At 38.2% G+C, this 21,699-nt stretch overlaps 1 protein-coding gene across 3 annotated transcripts in view; it reads left to right on the top strand.

The window, feature by feature from the left end:
• The window catches only part of SYT1 (synaptotagmin 1), a 563,116-nt gene that overhangs the window by 258,083 nt on the left and 283,334 nt on the right, over window positions 1–21,699 (top strand). The window contains exon 1 of one of the 3 annotated variants that reach the window (XM_046013428.1): window positions 20,812–21,017. The exons of the other annotated variants lie outside the window; for them this stretch is intronic. The gene's annotated coding sequence lies outside the window, so the exon portion shown is untranslated. Of the gene's footprint in view, window positions 1–20,811; window positions 21,018–21,699 lie in introns of those variants that run through there. 3 annotated transcript variants of the gene reach the window in all.

Raw genomic sequence — 21,699 nt, 5'->3', positions numbered from 1 at the left:
GAGGGCAACCAGGGTTCTTTCTGGGCCCCTCTGAAATTCACAAACACTTCCACAAATGGAGAAGCATCCATGTAGAGATCGGTAGGTAACGTATATGAATAAGGAAGCTGGGGTACAAAATTTAAAGCCTTTCAGATCTGGTCTAAGGATAAGTTCTTGAGCTTAGGAACTGTTTCTTGAAAGTTCTGTTACTGGGGAGATTAATCTACCAGCAATAATCAAGGACAGATTAGCAAGAGATGGAAGTTCCAGTGAAATCATTCATTGGCTAATTAAATTCCCTCTTCACTCAGTTTTGCTACAATTAAAATAATAAAAGATCTGTTTACATTTCTGATGCCTTGATATGTATTGAGAGAGACAATATTCTTAAGTAGGTTTTCCCTTTGCTTTTCTCTGCTTTAATATAATACAGTCATTATCCACGTGGGCCCACAGTGCCCTGTGTTAAATTCACCAACTGCTGTTCTGCACATTCCCTCAGCCAATTTATTTCAATTTCAGAAGGAGCAACCAACTCCACAGTGGATGTCTGCTGACTGCAGTTCCACACCATCACTCTTCAGGAGTAAACGCATATCAAGCTAAAAGCTTCCATGCGTGAGCACGAATGTGCTCTGTCCCCCGGTGGTGGGAGCAGCAGCAGCTCTGGGCATGACAGACCCATTTCTGCACCTGAGGATCAGAGCTAGACAGCTCACCTGCCTCTAGCACAGGACTGGATTTTTATGTTACGAAAACCACTACAGAAAAATGTAAGGGATCATAACTGTTTGGCGTAGAGAAGATTTTCACACTAGTTGTTACCCCACATAAGAGCTGGGTTGTGTTTACCACATAGCTAGTGGTGACCAGATATCATAAGTGGGGAAAAATAGAATTCTGAGGGTAATGGCTTAAAACTTATAATTTTCATGGTTAGAGGTTTAGAGCCAAAGTGTTCAGATATTTTCCACAAATGTCTATCATCGACCTAAAATAATTGTGTTTACTAAATAAATTTGTACTGAGTTAGACACATGAGGTAGAAAAAGTGTAGCCCAGAGCCAGTAAATTGCTCCTTTGTCCCTATGACCTCCCCCGTCTTGTCCCTTATGTTCTCTATATGCTGATTCCATCAAATAAGTTGATCTTTGTAGAAAAGACCTAGCCTGTTATTTGACAAGATTCTTTATTCTTGAACAACATCATCACTTATCCCATTACCTTGCACTTGAGCAGTACATTAGAATGAGCCAGGTCACTACTGAACATGTGTACTTACGAATTACTGGCTATGTATTGCCACACTCCAGCTTAAACTATGATTTTAACACAGAAGTGGACGTTTCTAGAAATGTAGGTATAGCAATCCATTTACAAATTTGGGTTATATATGATGACAGGGTCAAATATTTTTCAAGTGTAAGATTATGCAATGTTTTTCCATGCAATTTGAATCAACAAGCCATTTCATTCAAGTCTACATACCATTATCACGGGTTACAACTGCCGCAAAAACCAACAACACATGTTCTGCTCTTATTTAAAGCAATAATCATATTTACCATCTCTGCTAGGTAATAAAGCTACAGCACTCGTATAGAAATGAAGAAGGAAGAAAAAGGAGCATTTAAGGAATGGCAAAGTTGAGTCAAACACTGTCCATGAGTTACCTCCTCTCGTTCCACAATACAAAAATTAAGTAGCTATTTTCTGAGTTTTGGGGGGTAGTAAGTAATTTACCAGATGTGTCCTGCTGGCTGTTGAATGCTATAGCACCACGGGCTTCTCTCCTGAGCACTCTGTTCTTCCATGGTACATGATTTCCCTGGGTGTTCTGGTCTCTTTACATGATAAAAGCTGCTACTTATAGACTCTGATGAGTCTCTAATCCATTATTCCCCACCATCACCTTTCTTCTAAACCTCAGACCCATATACTCAGCTGCCTATCAGATAGCCCCCTTCCTTGTCCCCAGACACTTCCTCCCCCAAACATCCTCTACTGATTCCCCTGTTCTCTCTACTCTGTCCACTGTATTCTTCAGTGGTTGCTGGTACCACCATCCAGCCAGGGTAGGAGAGGGCTGGTCATTTTATTTCTCTCAACTATCCTTAATATCCTTCTATAAATCTTACCTCTCAATGTCATCCAAGTGCAACTAAGGCATCTCTGCCTGCTCTGTGCACCCTCAAAACTCTCTTTACTATGTCTATCATCATGTCATGCCTGAACACCTCACAGTTTCTCCTACCTTCAGTTTTAACCCCTTCCACCATGTCTCCCACAACACCGCTGGAGAATCTGTATAAATAATGTAGATATGCCATTGCCCTTTTAAAAGCCTGAAGTGGCTCTCCATTTCCTGTAGGAAACAGGATGAACTTCATAATGAGGCCCTCTGTGACCTGGTTCATGCTTTCTTCCATAAACTTCATCTTTCTCCATCCCCCACCCCCACTTAATTCTCTGGGAACACCAACTCCTATTTTTTCTTACATGATTTTTCTTTGGTCACAATATCCCTTCAACTTGGAAGGTCTTTCTTATTTACACCCTCATTTTTTCTATCTAATTCGTCCTCCCCTTAAAGATTCAGTAAATGTCACTATCACCAGAAATCCCACTCTGACACAGTCCTACAAAAACCAGCATGGTGGGTTTATATTTGGAAGTTCCTAAGTGTCTGAAGAGTTGAGTTGACATCATTGGTGTTTGATCTTAGTGGGCAGAAATATATGCTTGCAAATGAACTTGAAAAACCCAAGACTTGCTGAAACAGATAGAGAGGAACAGTTCAAATCATTTTGGAAAATTCCTTTATTTCCTGAATTAACTCGTAAATTGGTTTTTTTCCCCCCTAAGCTGAATTACTTAAACAGCTTTATTCTCCCCTTGAGTAAGGATGGAAACTAATCAGGCATCCTCCAATACACAGAGGGAAAAGTATCATCTCCCTTCCTCTTATCTTAATCCCCAGTATAACCAGATGTAGTGAAGATCCCAGCTGCTTCCTAAAGCAGTACTGTGGGGCAACAGGATCCAAAAGACTGTGCCAGCCAGCCAAGCTTAACGTTTGCATACCCAGAAGCAATAAATTCAGCTCTCCAGCTCCCTGCTCTCTGCTGCTTATGGGAAGTTTTACCACACAAAGAAATGGGCCTGTGCTTAGGGGAGAAAAACATTTACCCAAGTCAAAACATTCTGTTGCCTTATGTGATGATGTGAACCCGATCGACTCAGGAGAATAGAGCAATTAATTTATATCTAATTTTTAAGGTACAAAAAAAGATAAAATCTGGTCCAGTTAGCTTCTCATGTTTGCAAGGTAGTTCATCTTAAGTTTCTGAAATAGGACTTGCTATCATTAATATATTTTACATTTATGATAAAGGAACAGAGGAAGAAACCCCCATCATTGAACTGAGAACAAATATTTTCCTCTTCTAGTCTTTGTACTAGAATATGTATACATATTTGTATGAATACGTAGTTTTACAAGATTAAAATAAGTAGGCAAAAAAAAAATACAAATTGCAAAATTTGAGACAAAAATCTTAGAACAGCTTCAGGGTGCCCGTGTTTCTTGAATTTCAACTTAGCAGCCAGAATTTTACAGTCACAGTATGTAATTTGCCCAAAATGACATAAGTTATCAGAAAGCTGGACTTGAATGACACATGCTTATCCAGTACCTTCTAGGACACTTCTGTTCCCCCGCATACCTTAGCTGAGTGAAAGAAAAGCATAAGGGGAAAAAAGGACTCCATATGAAAAATGTGTATTTATTTTCAAGTGATTAAATATGTGAAGTTTTAAGAGAATTTCCTTCAATGTTTTATTTGGATAGACTGGAGGGAGGATAGGCATCATGTAGATCCAGATTTCTTGCTTTGCAGCTGAGAGTAAAGTGTACAAAGCAGGGGGTCACTCACTCATGATTAGGCCTCCAGGATCTGCCTTGACTCCCCAGCCCCCTGACCCAGAAGGAAGCTCCACTGCACCTTGCAGACTTTTCTGCTTTTCAAAAAGCAATTACATATGAGTGTGAGCCAGTGTTCAGAGGAGCAAAGGATAATATAATGTTTCACATCTGCGCAAGTCATCTATGTGTAGTCTCAAATTATCTTTCAGAGAATAGTGGGGCCTTAATCCACAACGCCAAACTGTTCTGCATATGTACTCCGGGGTTGGGGTCTGTTTCTCTTCCCTGAAATTACTCCTAGTGTGTCTTTTCTTTCCTTTCCCTCTGGCAAACCCATTTCCCAATCAGGGGGATCCCATTGTTCACATCCGCTCCACTCATAGCTCTACCTGACTCCTAGCATGTGGGGACTGAGTTTAGTTGCCAAGAGACCTACTTCAAACCACCTCCTTTCCAGGCATTCCTGGAGTTGGTGTGTGAATGGTTTTGGTCTCTAGAAGCAGGCAACTTCATATGCTAATTGAAGGTGAAAGTTTTTTCTCTCCGTTGGGTTTCTCTAATAGCCTAGAACAATCTGAAATAGAATATAGAGTACACTTTTAAGTAACATCAAATAAATCTAGAAAGAAAGGTAGACTGCTATTCGACATTGCTAGTCTCTTGCTGATTTCGGCAGCAGGGTCTCTGGAAGGTGTATTCAATTTTATCCTTTTGACCTCTCCCCACTCAGGGCCGTAGACACTCATCATCCACCTCTGTGATCACCCACAAGCTACTCCGGGGGCTGTTCCTAGCTATGTATGCCTTGGAGAAGGTTTAAGGTCGGCTTAGTGAGTCTGCTAAACGTGTATGGAGCCCCCTGGCATGCTACTAAAAGGGAAATTTTCTTACTAGCTGTTACAAAAAAAAAAAATCTGGAGCCCTGTAGGGTTTTTCATGTTCCAAGGACAGACTTTATATGGAGAAGAAGTGAAACCTTTTTTTTTTTTTAATCAATAACCTGTCAAGGTACTAAATAATACACAGCATAGTAGATGCCTTTCAAGTCAATGCACATTTATTCCTGATACATGAGAGCCAGACTTAGCCAAAAATGAAAACTCCTGCTCCCCCTGGTAAACGGGAACTAAGAAAAGCTGCATTTAACCGTAGGTATCTTCTGTGTAACATACTTCCTGGCAAGATTTATAAGATCCTCCAAATTACAGAACTACAGCACATGTCTTAAGCATTCCCTCTTTCTTCAAACTTATCATCACTCATATAATTAGATATAAAAGACTACAGAAACGATAGGAAGTTCATTCCACAAAAGGTCATAAACAAATTTATACTCCAAGTAGGTGTGTGAATTTTAACAAGTTATTAAAAGTTTCACATCAATTAAGTTTTTATTAAATTTGAATATATCTGATTCAGATCCCAAATGTGATAAGTAAAGCCATTTTTTCCCCCTCTGGTCACATATAAGTTCCATTTATTTTATTGCTGATAAATTAAGTCTGGAAAGTTTGTGTGAGAAATATGGAAATAAAATATTGGGACCATGATATTTTAGGTGATGCTATGTTTCTACCAAGTCCCTAGTAAATAATAAATTCTTCATTATTTTCAGAAAAGAGGGTTTTGGTCTTCCCCCTATTGCCCAAGCCACCAACTTACAATTCTAACTGTTAATCTAACTTGCTCAATTTTTTTGAATAAATAATGACACCTCCCAACTAAGGTGATCATTAACATCCATCATTTTTAAAAGTACTTTGACAGAAAGTGATGAATTATGATGAGAGGTGAGCCTGGTTTTACAAGGGGGTATTTTTCCCTTCCTGCAGGAGGTAAATTCTTCAACCACCCCCAGAAATGGGCTAGTTTAATTAAGTTATGATGAAACGAATGAGCTATCTTTTAAAAGCTTCAAATTCATTTGCCATCTAATCCACATGTTTCTAAGGGGTTCTAACGCCAAGCAAGACAGAAGCTGGCAGATTCCTCGGGGAAAACCTACCTGACATTCCCATCTAGCTAGAAATCGGTCTTATGTTGGCTGCCTCAGCATTGCAATTTCCATCACTAAGCCCAATTCTTTGAGCCAGCCCATCGCTTCCAGGTATCGTTGGGGGGGGGAGGGGTGGTAGGAAGTATTTGCAGAAAGAAAACAGAAAAGGATAAATGTCCCATGACCAACTTAGTAGAACTGATTATCAGATTCCTTGCTGCTACTTCAGAAATCAGAAAGGAAGAGAATCAAAGAAGAAACAAAATAGGCAATTATGTTAAGAAGAATAACACCTGATGTTTATTTCATTTGCCCTTCTAGATACTAACATAAGTCCGTTCACTTAGAACTTTAGAAACACATGTCCTGCATGGGTCCAGTTCCTCCGTGCATGTCATCTTACTACATATTTTTTCTTCTGGCTAAAATAAAATGAAAGCATTTTACAATTGACAGATGTCTAAAGATTTCGTTTCCCATTTTTGGTGTTAAGACCCAAAGGACTCAAATTAGTGATTCCTTACAAACCTGAAAAAAAAAAAAAAAAAAAACAGAAAGACTTTGTAAAAGTTACTAAATGAAAGTTCCTGCGTCTATGACCAGTAAATTGACAACAAGAAACACTGAATAGCTTCACTTTTCAGTGAAGTGAAGAGGGAGCTAATTAAGAACTCTTACAGACACTGGTGGAAGAAATACCCTTCTTCACCCTGCTTCTATTTTGTGGTTGCTCTTGTCATGTTTTTAGCTAACACTAGTCAAACACATATGATGTTCCAGGCACACGGCAAGAACCTGCATCTATGTACTGAATGCTCGCCACACCCCCATGTTTTCACAGACTAAAGCCACAGCAAAAGTATCAAATGAAACTCTTACAGATAGGAAACCAGGATTAACTCTCTAAAACTCACATTTTTTACTCTACTCTAAACAAAGCCAGAAGTGTATTACCTTTCAAAATTATGTAGCCTACCTTAGGGAAGAATTCTCTAGCGCCAATGGGATGTAACAGAAATAGGATAGATACCCAGTGTTAGAATATATTCTTTGCAACATTTTTGTTGTATCAGCTTGGAGGCAATACCCAACCTCTCAGAACTTCCATTCCCCAACCTGAAAAGAAAATTATGATACCAAACCCAAGGACATGAGGAAAGACTTAGATAAACTACAGATAACCTGGGAATAAGAGATCCCAATATGAGTATTTTTTTTCATCACCATCATGCCATCACCAGCATCTTTATTCCATGGTATGTTCTCTGATTCTGATAGAAAATTCTCCAGGTAGGGGTTGAATACATTGTATATATATGAACGTATGTGTGTTTGCATACACATACATATGGGAGGGGGATTTTTTTTTTTTTTGTTTGGTGACTAGATGATTAAATCCTCAATCTCTTTTGAGATTATCAAATGTCCAGACCATAAAAATTCAGGAAATACGCAGTAGTGTTAGTATTATTAAAAGTCTTAATTCACTTCAAATGAGGTTAAAGGGAGAAAAAAAAAGTTTAGACATTGTGAAAGATAAGAGAGAGAAGTAGAAACAATTGAGTGGGGGGAATACATTAAGTATTTCTTCTCCATTCTCTACCCTTGTGTGATTTTTATTTTTCATAAGGACTATACAGCATCAACATACCGCATCCTTGATTCTTGTTCTTTCTAATAGAGACTAATCCACTCCATCTTTGGTGTGTGTCTTAGGGCTTAGCAGACCACTTTATCTCAGAAAATTAAATCACAAAACCCTCAAGAAAATTGGATAGAAACGCTTAAAAACTGTGTAAGTGGAAAATAACATGCCAGTTTTTTTTTTTTCCTTCTAATTCAGGACTCTGTTCTTCCTTGACAGACATTTTAAAGTAACAAAAATGTTCATAGTTCTTATATTACTTACACAAAATTTAAAACATGAGAAAAAAAACTGTCATTTTTCTCAACTGCTCTAATGTCAATATCACTTTGTGAGTAGGTTTGTGATATTCCCGAAACAGGAATATGCACTCTTCCTGGAAAAGCCAGCCCTCACAGGTTCTCTCTGGTCTCTATTCAAAATCCATCTTGCCAAAGATGCCTTTCCTAACCTCCTTGCCTGCCCCATCACGGCCCATCCAGTTTTTCTGACCTTTATTTTCTTCAGGGCACTTGTTATCACCATGGGACATCTATCTGTTTAGTGTCCTTCTCAAACCATTGGAATGCAAGCTCCCCCGAGACCGGAGACTTTCTTTTGCTCACTACTGTATGGCATGAAGGAAGACTTTAGTGACTGCTTGTTAAATGAGTAAACAGTAAAACAACAAACAACAACAAAGTTTATCTTTTAGAAGAGTAAAGCCTTTATTTATTGGATTTCAGAAACTGACAAAAACTAATACCAGCACATTTAAAATATGGCTTCTATCTTTATTATGTAATCCTGTATGTGTGTGTGTGTGTGTGTGATGGACAGAGAGAGAAAGGCACTATTTAAATTGCTTTATAATATGCTGGCATTGTCACGTAAGTGACTCCAGTCCAACAACCACTTTGGCGGATTTACATATGCTGTGTCAAATGATCTCATTTAGAGTGTCTATCTGGACACCTCAAAATGGTGTTGGTGAGATGTATTTTTAGACCCAGAGCAAGACAGGGTCCCAGATGTCCTCAATTACTGAATGAGCTGGTAAAAAGGGGGCAGTGGAGTGAAAACACTGGAACAGTGACTCTGTTACCAAGACTGTAGTTAGGGTAGGGCCAACCAATTATGTGAATTCTGGGGTGGTCAACCTTGGGGTTTTAGTAATGAATTCAGGAAACCTCGGGCTTTCAACGTGAGAATTAGTGCCTCTGCTATATGATTACGATTCCGTGTTACTCAAATTCATGCGAGATTCCTACCTAGGACCACGCTTCATCAGGGGGAGGCTGCCAGAGTTCTGCGGGCAGCATTCCTCAGGGTTCAATCTGTTATCTCATGCAGTTAAGATGTGGCCCCAAAGTTTCATATCTTTTTCAATAATATAAAAGCTCAGGAATGATCTAGACCTACCTTCCGTTAAAAGCAGACAAATGGTATTTTTTACTGAAGCCTAATCCCTTAACGCTTCAGAGTCTCACCCCATCTCCTAAGCTGCTCATCAGAATATTCTTTCCAGAGGCAGAAACAAACTCTGGTTAAATACAAGTTTCTCTATAGTCTTACAACTCAAAGATAAACTTTAGTCCCAGTCACACACTGGCTTTCTGGCCAACCTTTAATCTTTGCCTTAGTTTAGTACTGGTAGCAAGAAAGATATGGTGGGGGGGAAAAACCAGAAGTTCAATTTCCATCATGAAATAAACTGAAGTTCAAAGTTCAGTAATGTTAGCAGCAAGCACTTTAAGGAAAGTTTGGTTTGTATTGCATCTGAGTTTGCCAAGCACGGCTACATGAATATGAGTAAGTTACTTAATATTTGTAAAGCTTAGATTCCTCACCTCTAATGGGAATAATGATAGGATCTAGCTCAGAGGAATGATGTGAGGATACTAAGTAAGTCCTGAATGAAGTTGTCGTGAGGATGGAGTAGAACAGTGGACGTGAAGGTGACTACCATAGAGAAGGTCAGCATATCCATTTCCTTCTCTTCCCCTTAGCTTGGAGCAGAGCCATTCCCTGAGGCCTTCACACGCTACCAGAATCCTGCCCTGGTGTGACTGTTTCCAACTGTCTTTAATCTTCCACATACAAGAATAAAAGCTAATAGGAAAGTTAAAAAAAATGATTGTCTTGTTTTTACTTATTAAGAACAATGGAAGGGGCCCTTCCTTAGGAATAACTGTTGAATCATGTTGGTGAAAGTGACTAATATCATTTAATATTGTTTAAATATAGCTACTTAGAAATCAACTATCGAGCCAGAGAGATTATAGATAAATAGACAGACAGACAGAAAGATAGTTATGGGTTGAATAAACTATGAAAAAATCAAAATCTGAAATTTAGGGAAAGGAAGGAAATTCTTAGAACCCTGTCTCATGTTTGAATTATAGCCAAGCACACTTACGTTTTAAACCTATGCTTTTCAGACTGCATACAACATGGTGTACTCAGGTTGAAAGACAAACCTGGTACATTTTCCTAGAAATTCTATAGATTTCAAATATTTGAAAGTCGTTCTTTATGTTTCTGTTTCAAAGTTTACAAATATATTATGAAATAAAAGTTGGAAAATTCATATGTATTTCTCAGAAGAAACTCGAACCCCCAATGTGATTTTATGTTAGAAAAGAGTGGCCTTGGGTTATAGTCCCACAGAATCTCTTGATGTTATGTATTCTTTCCCCTTTGCCTTTATGAGTACTTCAATTTAAAATTTTAGAAATAAATACATTGTCAAACAGAGGTTCACAATTGTTGTGGTATGAAACACAAACTTTTTATAATTTTTGTTCTGCTTTGAATTAGTAATGTATACATTAATTTTTGCTTGAGCAAAAAAAAAAGAAAGAAAGAAAAATGTTGAGCAGAGCAAGCTATTACAAGATACAATGGAGACAAGGACACAATTTGCCATGAGTAAGAGATAAAAGACACAGATGCATGTAAAGCCAAAAACTCTCTCTTGGGTTTATAAGAACATAGTCCATTGGATGAAAGTTCTACTGAAAGAAAGAGAACTGAACAGTGAAGGAATTGAAGGAATTAAAGGTATTCCTGAAGGAACTGAACAGTGCACTGACCATGGGTGCTTTTCTAAAGCTACTTAGGAATATTGTTGTACTCTAGGAGAAATTGTACTGAAAAATATACTACCTCATTCACCATATTTGATGTGTCAACAAAGATTTTGTATTTGAAAGAGTGTTAAAGAAAGTAAAAATGGTCAGAAATCGCTGGGTTAAATTTCGCAATTTAGATCAGGAGACTTACTGATACCTGTTAGCAGCATACCAAAAGAGGGTTTTAATAAGTGAGTCCAAGTATAAATGTGTAAAAATCTATTTAAGTCACAAGGCTGTGGCTGGAATGTAAAGTTATATCAAAGATGACTCAAGTGGGTATATTCTAAACATTTTCAGAAATGTATTATCTTGCAAATGGGCATAGACGTCTGCAAATGGACAGATGGAGAGAATTACACACACACAACAAACCCAAATTACATTTTTAGTTTAAAAGTTTGCAGTTCTTTCTCAGAAACCCTTATATAAACAAGTCAACTTTTTTCTTCTTTATACATAAAAACTTGGAAAATTTGCTAAAATTCACCAGGAATTCTTGGGTATATAGTCATAGTCAGCTAAGGAGAATTTTTATGATCATCTGGAAAGGATTCTTTTTTAATATTGAACGTGTTTTCACATTGAGCTATTACTAGGTGACTCTATAACTTATGTACTAAAGTAGGACACTTCTGAGAGTGAGAGACAGTGCTAAAACAAGATATTCATTGCTCTACACCAGGTTATGCCATGGGCAAACTGGAACACACAGTCACGTTAGTAATAACAGCCATTACCTATCATTTGTCATCTCATACAGATCGTCCACCATCTCCAAATTAAAAGAGACGCATCATCTTATTGCTCAAAGATGGCTCATATGGGTCACGTTTCTGCACACCTTGAGAGCACAGAAGGCAGGTGCCTAGTTCCAAGTCTTTTTGAGAATGTTTGTATGGCTAACTGCTCTGGAAGCTATACAACCAGAGCAAAAGTCAAAGCAAGCTTATAAAGGATCTCCCTGGATCCCATTGTAAGAGTTGGGTTTCCTCAGCTGCAGATTCCTCAGCTGTGATGCAAACCCCCAAAGGGCATATCATTCCCCAGGACTATGCTACGTGACTTTCAGGGGCCTGGGCATGTCAGCGGGGACTGGCACAAAGATGAAGCCCACGCTGCCTGCTGTGCACAAGGACTATGACAGTCCTGTTAAGCAACTCTGAACAAATTATTGCACTTCTCTTTTGTCCCCAGTTTCCCCATCTAGAAAGTAGTCAGGAGGGAACCTGGCCTTTTAAGGTCCTTCTGAGTCTAAACTCTTTGGATTTGACTTAGTCTTTCCCATAACCCTGTCCTTCATTTTTATCAGATGATTTATTTATGTGTGGCGGCAGGTGGGAACTTACAAAGCACAGAATATTGGGAATACGGAAGCTCCTTACAGATGATCTATTCTAGATATTTATGTAACTATGCTCTGATAAATCCTAGGACTCTTAAAAAAATTGGGGGATTCCAAAATGCTTGTTCAATTTTCATATAAATTTTAACTATTTTCTCAATTGTAACCAAACAGCACAGACACTCAATTGTGTTATAAGCCAAATACAAACACATAGAAGACCAACAGTGAACTAACATATCCTTGTTGAACTTACAGAATGCAAATACCATACAATCTAATTTCTAAAATAAACTTAAAAAGTGAAATATTTCTTTGGGCTGTTATCTATAGGGGCAGTTAAAAACAACCAGTCACTTTGAAAGGCTGATTTTATCAGAGATAAGAAATAACTGATGTGTTGCAGGAATATTAGTCTAACGAAAGGGGCTATCATGAATTTGGGTAAAGAAGAAAAGAAAGTAGAGCTAACTGGATATGTATGGAGCTACTCTAATTTAGTTGAAGTTTTTTGTTTTGTTTTGCTTTTTTTTTTTTTTTTTTTTTTTTGCTTCTAAGTTGAAGATCCCATTTTGTTTTCTTTGAAGTCAAGTAGGTGCAATAATTTGGAATGTGGGTTTACTACAGTGATTTTTGCTCCTATTGGACAAATGTTATTAAAAGTTTCCTTGAACAAAAGGATTTGCTTTGTCATTGTTCCTGCTTGGCATTGCTCCCTGCAAGGATGGGATGACAGAACTGAACTTGGGAGGAACCAGCCAGAATGGAAAAGAGTTAGGTATGAAAGGCCATCCCAAAGAGGAATCACAGAATCCAATGGCTGCCTCCCGTACAGGAAAATGTCAATGTCACTCCTGCATCTCAGTGCCTGCGGAAATAATGGTGATTTTGACAGGAATAGGAAAGGTGATCAAAGTAACCGGTATTGAAAGGAAAGATGAAGAGTGCAAATTTAGAGAGTTGGAGGCTGAAGAGACAGCAGGCCATTTGGTATAAATCTCCAATGAACAGACCAGAACTGAGAAGACAGGCCTAGACAGAATTGTGGATTTGATAGTCATCCATGTCTATAGATTACAGGCTTCGGATACCAGAAATTATCTGTTATTCTTGAATCTGGAAGTGCCTGTCCTGCTGGCAATTTTCTGCCACTCTTTCCAATAGAAAGTCCATTCCGATTTCACTGTGACTCAGTAAATTGCCTCAAATCTCATAGACTATTTTCCTTGTTGCTTGGTGTCAAACCCAAATCTATCTCCACTTTAAGTGTAAAAGTTTTAAAAACAGTTTTGTGTATATGTAAACTGGGTAATCACATCTTCCTCTACCTGAGCAATATGGAAGTGTGAAAAAAGTAATAAATCATTTTCATCAATCAATGCAAGTAATTCAGGTTTACAAAGGCATCGTTGAATTACTATAAAAGAAAAGGAGACCTGACAATTTCTGTTTGATTATGGGATGTATAGCCTCATCAAAATGACAAGGTAAATGCCGAGGAGCATTTTTCTGAATTTGAAAGAATTGACTGAGTATTCAGCAGAAGCTAAATGAAATGTCAGGGTAACGATGAAGATTTCGCACTCTGATGACTGGTACATAGCAAGATTTGATTGTGGCTTCATCAAAGTAGGAAGCTGAACTTTCAAAGTCATTGCCCATACTAGTATAGAATGCTCCTTTATTTTGCATTCAAGGTTTTTAAAAATACATACATTTTTACGTTGCATGTTACTTGGCGAATGTGTATGTCCGCTAATCACATTTCATCCTTTGATTCTGTAGGTAGTTTTTCTATTTCTATATAAGTAGAAAATGAGCCTAAACTTTTCTCGGATAATAATAAATAAGTATCAAGGTTTCACTGAGTACCTACCAAGTGTCTACCACCAGGTTGGGCATGATTGAAGTTCAAGACTAAAGAAATTACAATCTACTGGGGAGGCAAGATTGAATGCCATGAAATAATTATTCAGCGTTGCATTCTGTGATAAGGAAGAATAAGAAATTTGGGTGGGAAATGGCCGCTTAGTTGACATGAGCATCTTGCTTTTGACTGGGAAAGGACATCAGCTCAATCTCCATTGTGCCTTTATTTTCAGGGCTTCCAGGAAACAGGGGTTGGTAGTGGGCAATGGATGCTCATTCTCTTAGTAGAAGTAGAATTGGGGTATTTTTTTGGAATGGTTGAATTTGGTTTTTGGGGGGATTTTTTGGAATGGTCAAATTTCTGAGCAAATAAGATTCTGGCAAGAGTAATTAAGATAAAGTGTTCCCTAAAAGCTTTTGCTCTCTGACCTGGAGGAAGAAAACCCAAGCAGCAAGCTTTTACTCCAAACCATGCCATTGCTCTGAAGCCCAGAATGGTAGCCCGAGACAGCACTGCTTGGAAATTTCCTGAATGCCTGAAAGGGGTTGGTCTGAGTTCAACTCAGCCTGAAAAATATGTTTATGATTAAAATAAATACTTTTATTTTTAAATTTAACATTTAGACAGAAAAACACTTAATTTTCCATTATTATAAAAATAAATGCACTATTCCAGTTAGTAGAGTAGACATCCTTTCAACTGCTCTCTATCAAGCTTTTTTTAAATTTTAATTAATTTATTTATTTTTTCAGCATAACAGTATTCATTGTTTTTGCACAACACCCAGTGCTCCATGCAAAACATGCTCTCCCTATTACCCACCATCTGGTTCCCCCAACCTCCCACCCCCGCCCCTTCAAAACCCTCAGGTTGTCTTTCAGAGTCCATAGTCTCTTATGGTTCACCTCCCCTTCCAATTTCCCTCAACTTCCTTCTCCTCTCCATCTCCCAATGTCCTCCATGTCATTTGTTATGCTCCACAAATAAGTGAAACCATATGATACTTGACTCTCTCTGCTTGACTTATTTCACTCAGCATAATCACTTCCAGTCCCGTCCATGTTGCTACAAAAGTTGGGTATTCATCCTTTCTTTTTTTTTTTAATAAACATATAATGTATTTTTATCCCCAGAGGTACAGGTCTGTGAATCACCAGGTTTACACACTTCACAGTACTCACAATAGCACATACCCTCCCCAATGTCCATAACCCCCTCCCCCTCTCCAAACCTCCTCTATCAAGCTCTTATTAACAACCACACATCTGCTAACTGCATTACCTTGGTTAAACCTCATACAATATTATGAGGTTGGTATTTTACCTCATTTTTACACACACACAAGAGACATGGAGAAGCTAAGTGACTTATCCAAGTCCCATCAGCTCACAAGAGGCGAGGCTGGGATTAGAAACCAAATACGAGGATCCTAGAGTCATTTTGTCAACCACCGCCTTATACGCCTTATATGCCTTATATTGCCAGCCTTGACCAGCAACAAACTTCAGGTATTACACACGAATGTGCTTGGGTGAGTTATTTCCTGATTGCAAACAGACCTCTATTCCCCTGAGATTTTCTTCTGTATTTGGCTATTACTATTAACACTATTTTCCATAGCTTCTAACAACATACAGTATCCTAATAATGACATTTTAATTATTATTGAAGGTAGCTAGTCTCTCTCTCTAATTTTCATTTTTTAATGTTACCCAATGCATATTTTGCTGAAGTATTTCTTCTTGGTCAGTAACTTATTACTTTTGTTAAACCTAAAGAAAAATCTAAATGAGGTTATTTCATGTAAGTGGTTAAGTCCCTTGTATTTAGAGGGGGAAAAAAATCAAGTTTTTCATTAATTATAAAGACAACTAGTCAATTTAAAATATGGGCTCCCTCTGCATTTTAAATTGATTTTCCTCTCCATTTTTAATTCTGCAGATATGACTTTGTTTGGGGAATAAGAAAAATGTCAATTATTTTCATTATTCCATGTATGCAACGTATGCATAGTGATTTCTGTAGGTCATGTCAAATATTTTTTTCTAAAATAGTATTCCTTTGCATCCAAAAAACAGCAAGAACAATTAGGTCCACCATTTATTGAATAACTGATACATTTCGGGCATTGTACCTGGAACTTTTTTAGTGTTTGGCACTTTATGTCATTAATATTCATGACCATCTCATAAAGTAGCTACCATGACCCACAATTATACAAGAATAATGTGGCTCAGAGAACTTTAGCACCTCTCCTAAATAATAAAGTTCAAATGACAAAAGCTGTTCCCCCAAACCAAGATTGCCTGACTCCTAACAGTAAAATTTTATCCTTTCTCTGTGCTCCCTCTCAGGTACCTCTGAAAATATTGAAAATTAAACCATTGGTGTACAAATAAATTCTTGATCCTGTTTATTTTTTAATTCTTATTTCATTAACATTTTAAGGTATATTCTTCGATCTTAAATGAAAAAAATATATTTAGCTCTAATTCCCTATTTTATTTCTTTAAATATTCAGTATCTTATTAACCTTTTGTGAGCATTGCTGACCTTTTCCAGCACCGGTATTTACGTGTACAATCCTGCTTTTGTATTGACTATGGATATTTCTTTCTTTATCCCTGCACAAATCTCTTTGCTGTCATGTTGTTAGCAGACATTTATTCCACTCTGCAAGGAGTAATGCATAAAAATATGATCATAGATATTCATGTCCTTTCTCAAGCCCCAACACATACTGATTTAACCATCACGTCATTCATAGATATTTATTTCAGCATGACAAGAAGAGCAACATAAATAATTAATATTGATTCCCCCGATCTTGCCTCTAACTCCTATAGCTTTCACCAGTACTGATTAATAGAGAAATACTTTACCTCTGAAGCTCTCTGACATTTAAATATTTTTACTTCCATCTCAAAGCTCACTAAATAGTACTGGGTTACACAAAAAGAACTGCAGTAATTCAAACTAAGAACTTGCGAAATCATGTGTAACCAAAAAATTTCCTGTAAAATTTTGAAAGGGTAACATTAGAAACTTAATTCTCAGCATCAAGATTATATTTTTAATTTCAGTGAAAGAGGTATAAACATTGCTCTTTAATAAAAAAAAACTTGAATGATATTTTGTTGCATTTCCCACATGCAACAACACCAATAATTATTGGTCCATTAGTGTTTATGATTTACTCTCAATATATAAACACATTACTCTGACTTCCATTCACCTTCTCCTTTTGACCCCAGCCCTGCAACTTTGGACCAGTTATCTAACCTTTCCAAGCTATTCTCTTCTCATCTTTCATATGTAAAACCAATGGATTAAATGAGAGAGAGAGAGAGAGAGAGAGTGTGTGTGTGTGTATGTGTGTGTTATAGCATATCTACCTAATATATATCAACACATACATATTATAGACTATATATCAGTAAATATATATAATGTGATATGTTATATTTTTATATATATAAATATAATATCTGGCATATATGTAGTAGGCTCTCAGTAAATGTGAATTTCTTCCCTTTCTTTCATTTTCATGTTTACCTCTGTATCACATACTGTGGACTTTGTTTAGTACATTGTACTTTGCAAGACTTTAGTCAGAATACAGCCAGGATGAAGCAAGTAAGTCACCTCCATTGTGCATAAAATTTAAGATGGTGTCAAAACAATCAGTCATCACATAGCCAATATTTTAAGGCAATGTTTTTTTAATATCAGAGTTTATCCAAAATTCCATGATGAGCAAGATACTCAAATGTTAAATAAGGCAGGATCGGTATCACTGGTTTTTCCTTCAGCACGGGCTCTGACACGGCTTGGCCGCACACTGCTTTCATCAGAATCACCTAAGCCTGTCTCGGAGCTCCCTGTCTCTCCACAGAGACTCCTCCTACCCGTGCTCTTAGTCCTGGGCCTCATGCAGGAGGCTGCTCACAGCCTCATTCTGTTAGCCCAATTTGAGGACAAAAGGTTGAAGGCTTGAACCTGGAAACAGGAATAAAGGCTGGAATGCTGAGGGCTTGAGAACGAAGCAAGAATGGGAATGTTTAGAGTCACAGAGATCTAGTGATGAGAGAGGTTCGGATCTAGACCTTGCCAAGCTTAAAAGGCCACAGACAGTCTCATTGCCTGTTCTACTTCAAATTCCCCATCCAAAAATGATTTCTGACCATGGCAATAAAGACATACCCATGTTCCTATAACGCTTGGGGGAGGCACAAAATAAATTTCTGGTTCCGCTTAGGCCTATGACTATACCAGAGTACTTCATGGTTATTTTTCTCTCTATCGGACTTTATGGGAAAAAAATGCCCTGATGATTAATAGTCCTCTCTCTATATATATCCATATAGAGAGATGTAGAGTTGATTTTAATAGTGCTTCTGAGAAGTTACAATGTTACATTCTCTATCACGTTTTCCGTGATTTCATGGTGCACCTATTCCCGAATATGTAAATAGGTCTCTACCAAAACCAGATTGTAGGCCAAGTCACAATGCTTCATGTTATTTGGTTTTGACTGATTCCCTCACTGACACAAGATATTTCTCTCTTGGGTTTACCCCAGGGGAAGGAATTGTATCATCCACAGGCAACCCAGTCAGCAGAATAACAAGGCCGTGGTGCCGAACGACTGGGTGACAGTGTTTCTATCCCTCAGCTACCGAGTAACTCACAACACCTACATGCAATTTGTGCTGCGAGGTATGCAGCGTTTCAGGGGGACTCGGGGTTGGCAAGAAAAGACCATCTGAACCTACAGAAAGTCCTGAATTTATTTAGCAAGTGTGCTGAAATTAACAGAAACACAATGGCTCCACACAGCGGGAGAAGACCAGCAGCATATGGCCTTCCTCGTGCCCCTGGCTTCCCTGAGGGGCGCACAGCTGCCAGAGACTCACTTCATCTGGGGGAGGTCCCGCAAGCATTAGAAAGATAGCCAAGATCTTGCTACACCACAGTCTTTCAGAACATGGAGCATACAGCACAGTCCAGGGAAACTTGGGCTATTAACCTATGTGCTTCTATTAAGGGAAAGACTACCGACTTCAGACTCTACAGGTTCTTCTACAAACTGCCCAGGAAGGCCCCGTCTTCTTCTGGAATAGAAAGCAGAGTCAGGTTTCTCTTTGTAGTGGAATTCGGGTATCTCCAAAAGCCATTTTCTAATAGAACACCCCTTTAGTATGACTTTACTAGCTGGTTTCAGTATATAGTTGGTCTGAAGGGAACACCAATTTAACTTCTCTGGAGCACATTTAGTTCTTACTATATGCAAAGTTAAGTTCCTACCGAATCCGTAGAGCCAATGAATGAGTTTGAACCCAGGCCTACCAACTTATAAAAGACTCGGTGCTTCACTACCATGCATCAGAGTCATCTGGAATGGTTATCGGATGCAGAGTTTCTGGATGCTTCCCCAGATTTACTACTAAACCTTAATCTCTGGGTATACAACCCGGGAATTGTTATTTTTACAAACTCCCAGTTGACTCGTGCACACTAAAGCCAGTCTATATCCTGCTTGCATTTACTCCCTTAGGTTTGAAATTCTTTGTTGTCTTAGAGAGAGAAGCCCACAGGCAAACAGGCTGGCAGCCCCTCGGTGACAGCGGCTCCTTGCCCCCCTCAAAAAAATCTCCACGGCTATTTGGCATCACTAATGCTCTAGTCACTACGCCAGCCTGAGCTCAGCCAGGTTGAGCTCAGAACGATCTGGCTGCCAAAGCCACAGAGTCATGGAAGGAGACTCCCTAAGTGTTCATCTTTAAAAAAGTAGGCCAGCCTGTTCCCCTTGCCTTCTATCCTGAGTTTTGTTAAAACACAGACTATTTATATCTGTGGAAACACGCATGTATGCCATCTGTTTCCTTTCGGATATCAAAGTTCTATAATGTTTTCTCATTCAGCAACAAATATTTCACCCTTCCTTATGTTTATTCATCCTCATCTCCCCTTCTATACCTGCTTTATCTGGTCAGATTCAATGTAGACATGGATGGATACATGAGCCTCTTGTTATACTTATCTTTTTCCTAATTTAGGCCAAAGGAATTTTGTATTTTAGTATCTTGGGACACCATAGATTCCTCATTTCTTCCAAAACGCACTTCTTTGAAAATGTACAAATAATATCTATTTGTATCTTTACTATTTCTTAAGTTTAATTATTATTTAAACATGAGCTATTGCTTAAGTTTAGTTATTATTTAAACATGAGCTGTTGCATATATGAGAAAAGCTAGAATGGACGATTTAGCTAAAACAATCTATTTTGTTTGTTTCCATTAATACTACTGTGTTTATATCAGTTTACACATTTGAAAAACATGAGGAATATAGGCCAGTGACATTATTTTGCATGTCATAGCACAAAGCAAGGAAAACAATGTTCTAGCATTGTCAATGAAAAGAGATGATTGAGTAATTGGGGTAAAGACTAAAAATATTTATATTAGTAATGGTTACTTGGAAATGGAAGGCCAGATATTATTTACAACAATACATGCAAACGTAAAAGTGCTTTAAAACAAATGTCTTAATAACACACGTGTGTGTGTGTGTGTGTGTGTGTGTGTGTGTGTGTATTCCAAAAATATATTACTTGACCTAATTAAGTTGGGCCCAGGATATGACATTCACTGCTTCTACTGCTTTCATGATTTTTTTGTAGTTTATTGATCCTGTATCTTCTAAGGAGTATCATTGGGGACATAAGAACACATTGCATTAGGATGCATAATTCATTAGGTTAAACAGCATATGTCATTGACTTGGGTTTCCTTCTTCAGGGTGGCTCCTGAAGTACATCAGGATCCAGCTTAGCTAGCAGCAGTTTGAGATCCAGAATTAGCATATTGTTTCTCTGAGAATGCCCTTGAATGCGCCTGAGTCGCTGTTTTGTGTGAGGCCTGAGCAGAACTGCTGAAAGCCAGAGAGGAAACAGATTCCAGGCACCATGTAGGCATCCTGTGTGGCTGTTGCCTAGGTGGTATCTCACAAAAGGGCCTCAGGAAATGTCAGGATCATCAGTGACTGACTGACACAAAGTGCAGGTCAGTGCCGCACCTGGGGACTCCACAGCTCACTCAGGCTACAGCACACCTATGCCGAATTCCAGAGCCAGGTAAGCATCTCACCCTCCATTCTAATAGTCAGAAGTTACTGCTGAGAAATAACTGAGAAATTAAGGCCTTTCTCTGCTATTTGAAAATTAACATCATTTCTCTTTTCGTGCGAAGGCTTAAAAATGTGCATTTTCTGGGAGGTTTTAAAGATGGAAATAAATACATGGCTGGCTGGGATAAGTAAACTAAAGCTATGGCCAGAGAAAAGGAAAACAAATCAGCCTTCATGTAGACCAACCATGAGAAACTTAGAAATAAGACTTTTTATTAATCTCACATGCCAGGAGACAGTCACTTACTAAGACAGATAGAATAGAATGTTTCCATTTGGCAAAATGCTTGGAGGTGAAGAAAATTTTAATCAATCAAATGTGACCATTAGTAAAATGAGGAGAAATAAGACACTATAAGCGTATCACAATTTCATATGAACTTTCATTTGTCTTCTGAGCAGTAGGATAAAATGACTGTCACTGCTTTTAATCACTTGAGAACCAATTCTTTTCAGAGTTCTCTCACTTACCATGGAATATACCTGTGTATGATGCAAACAGAATAGTTGATTTGATTTGTATTAGCCACGAGATGCTTGAGGAATATCACTTTTGCTTACAGAACACAAAAAGGCATGCAGGATATATTCTTTGGCCTCAGAAGCATTTTAAGACAGGAGGTCAAACT

Source organism: Meles meles, chromosome 7 (assembly GCF_922984935.1).
Source record: "Meles meles chromosome 7, mMelMel3.1 paternal haplotype, whole genome shotgun sequence".
Taxonomy (NCBI): Eukaryota; Metazoa; Chordata; class Mammalia; order Carnivora; family Mustelidae; genus Meles; species Meles meles.
Note: the sequence above shows the minus strand (reverse complement) of the source record. Positions and strands in the feature narration are given on the sequence as shown.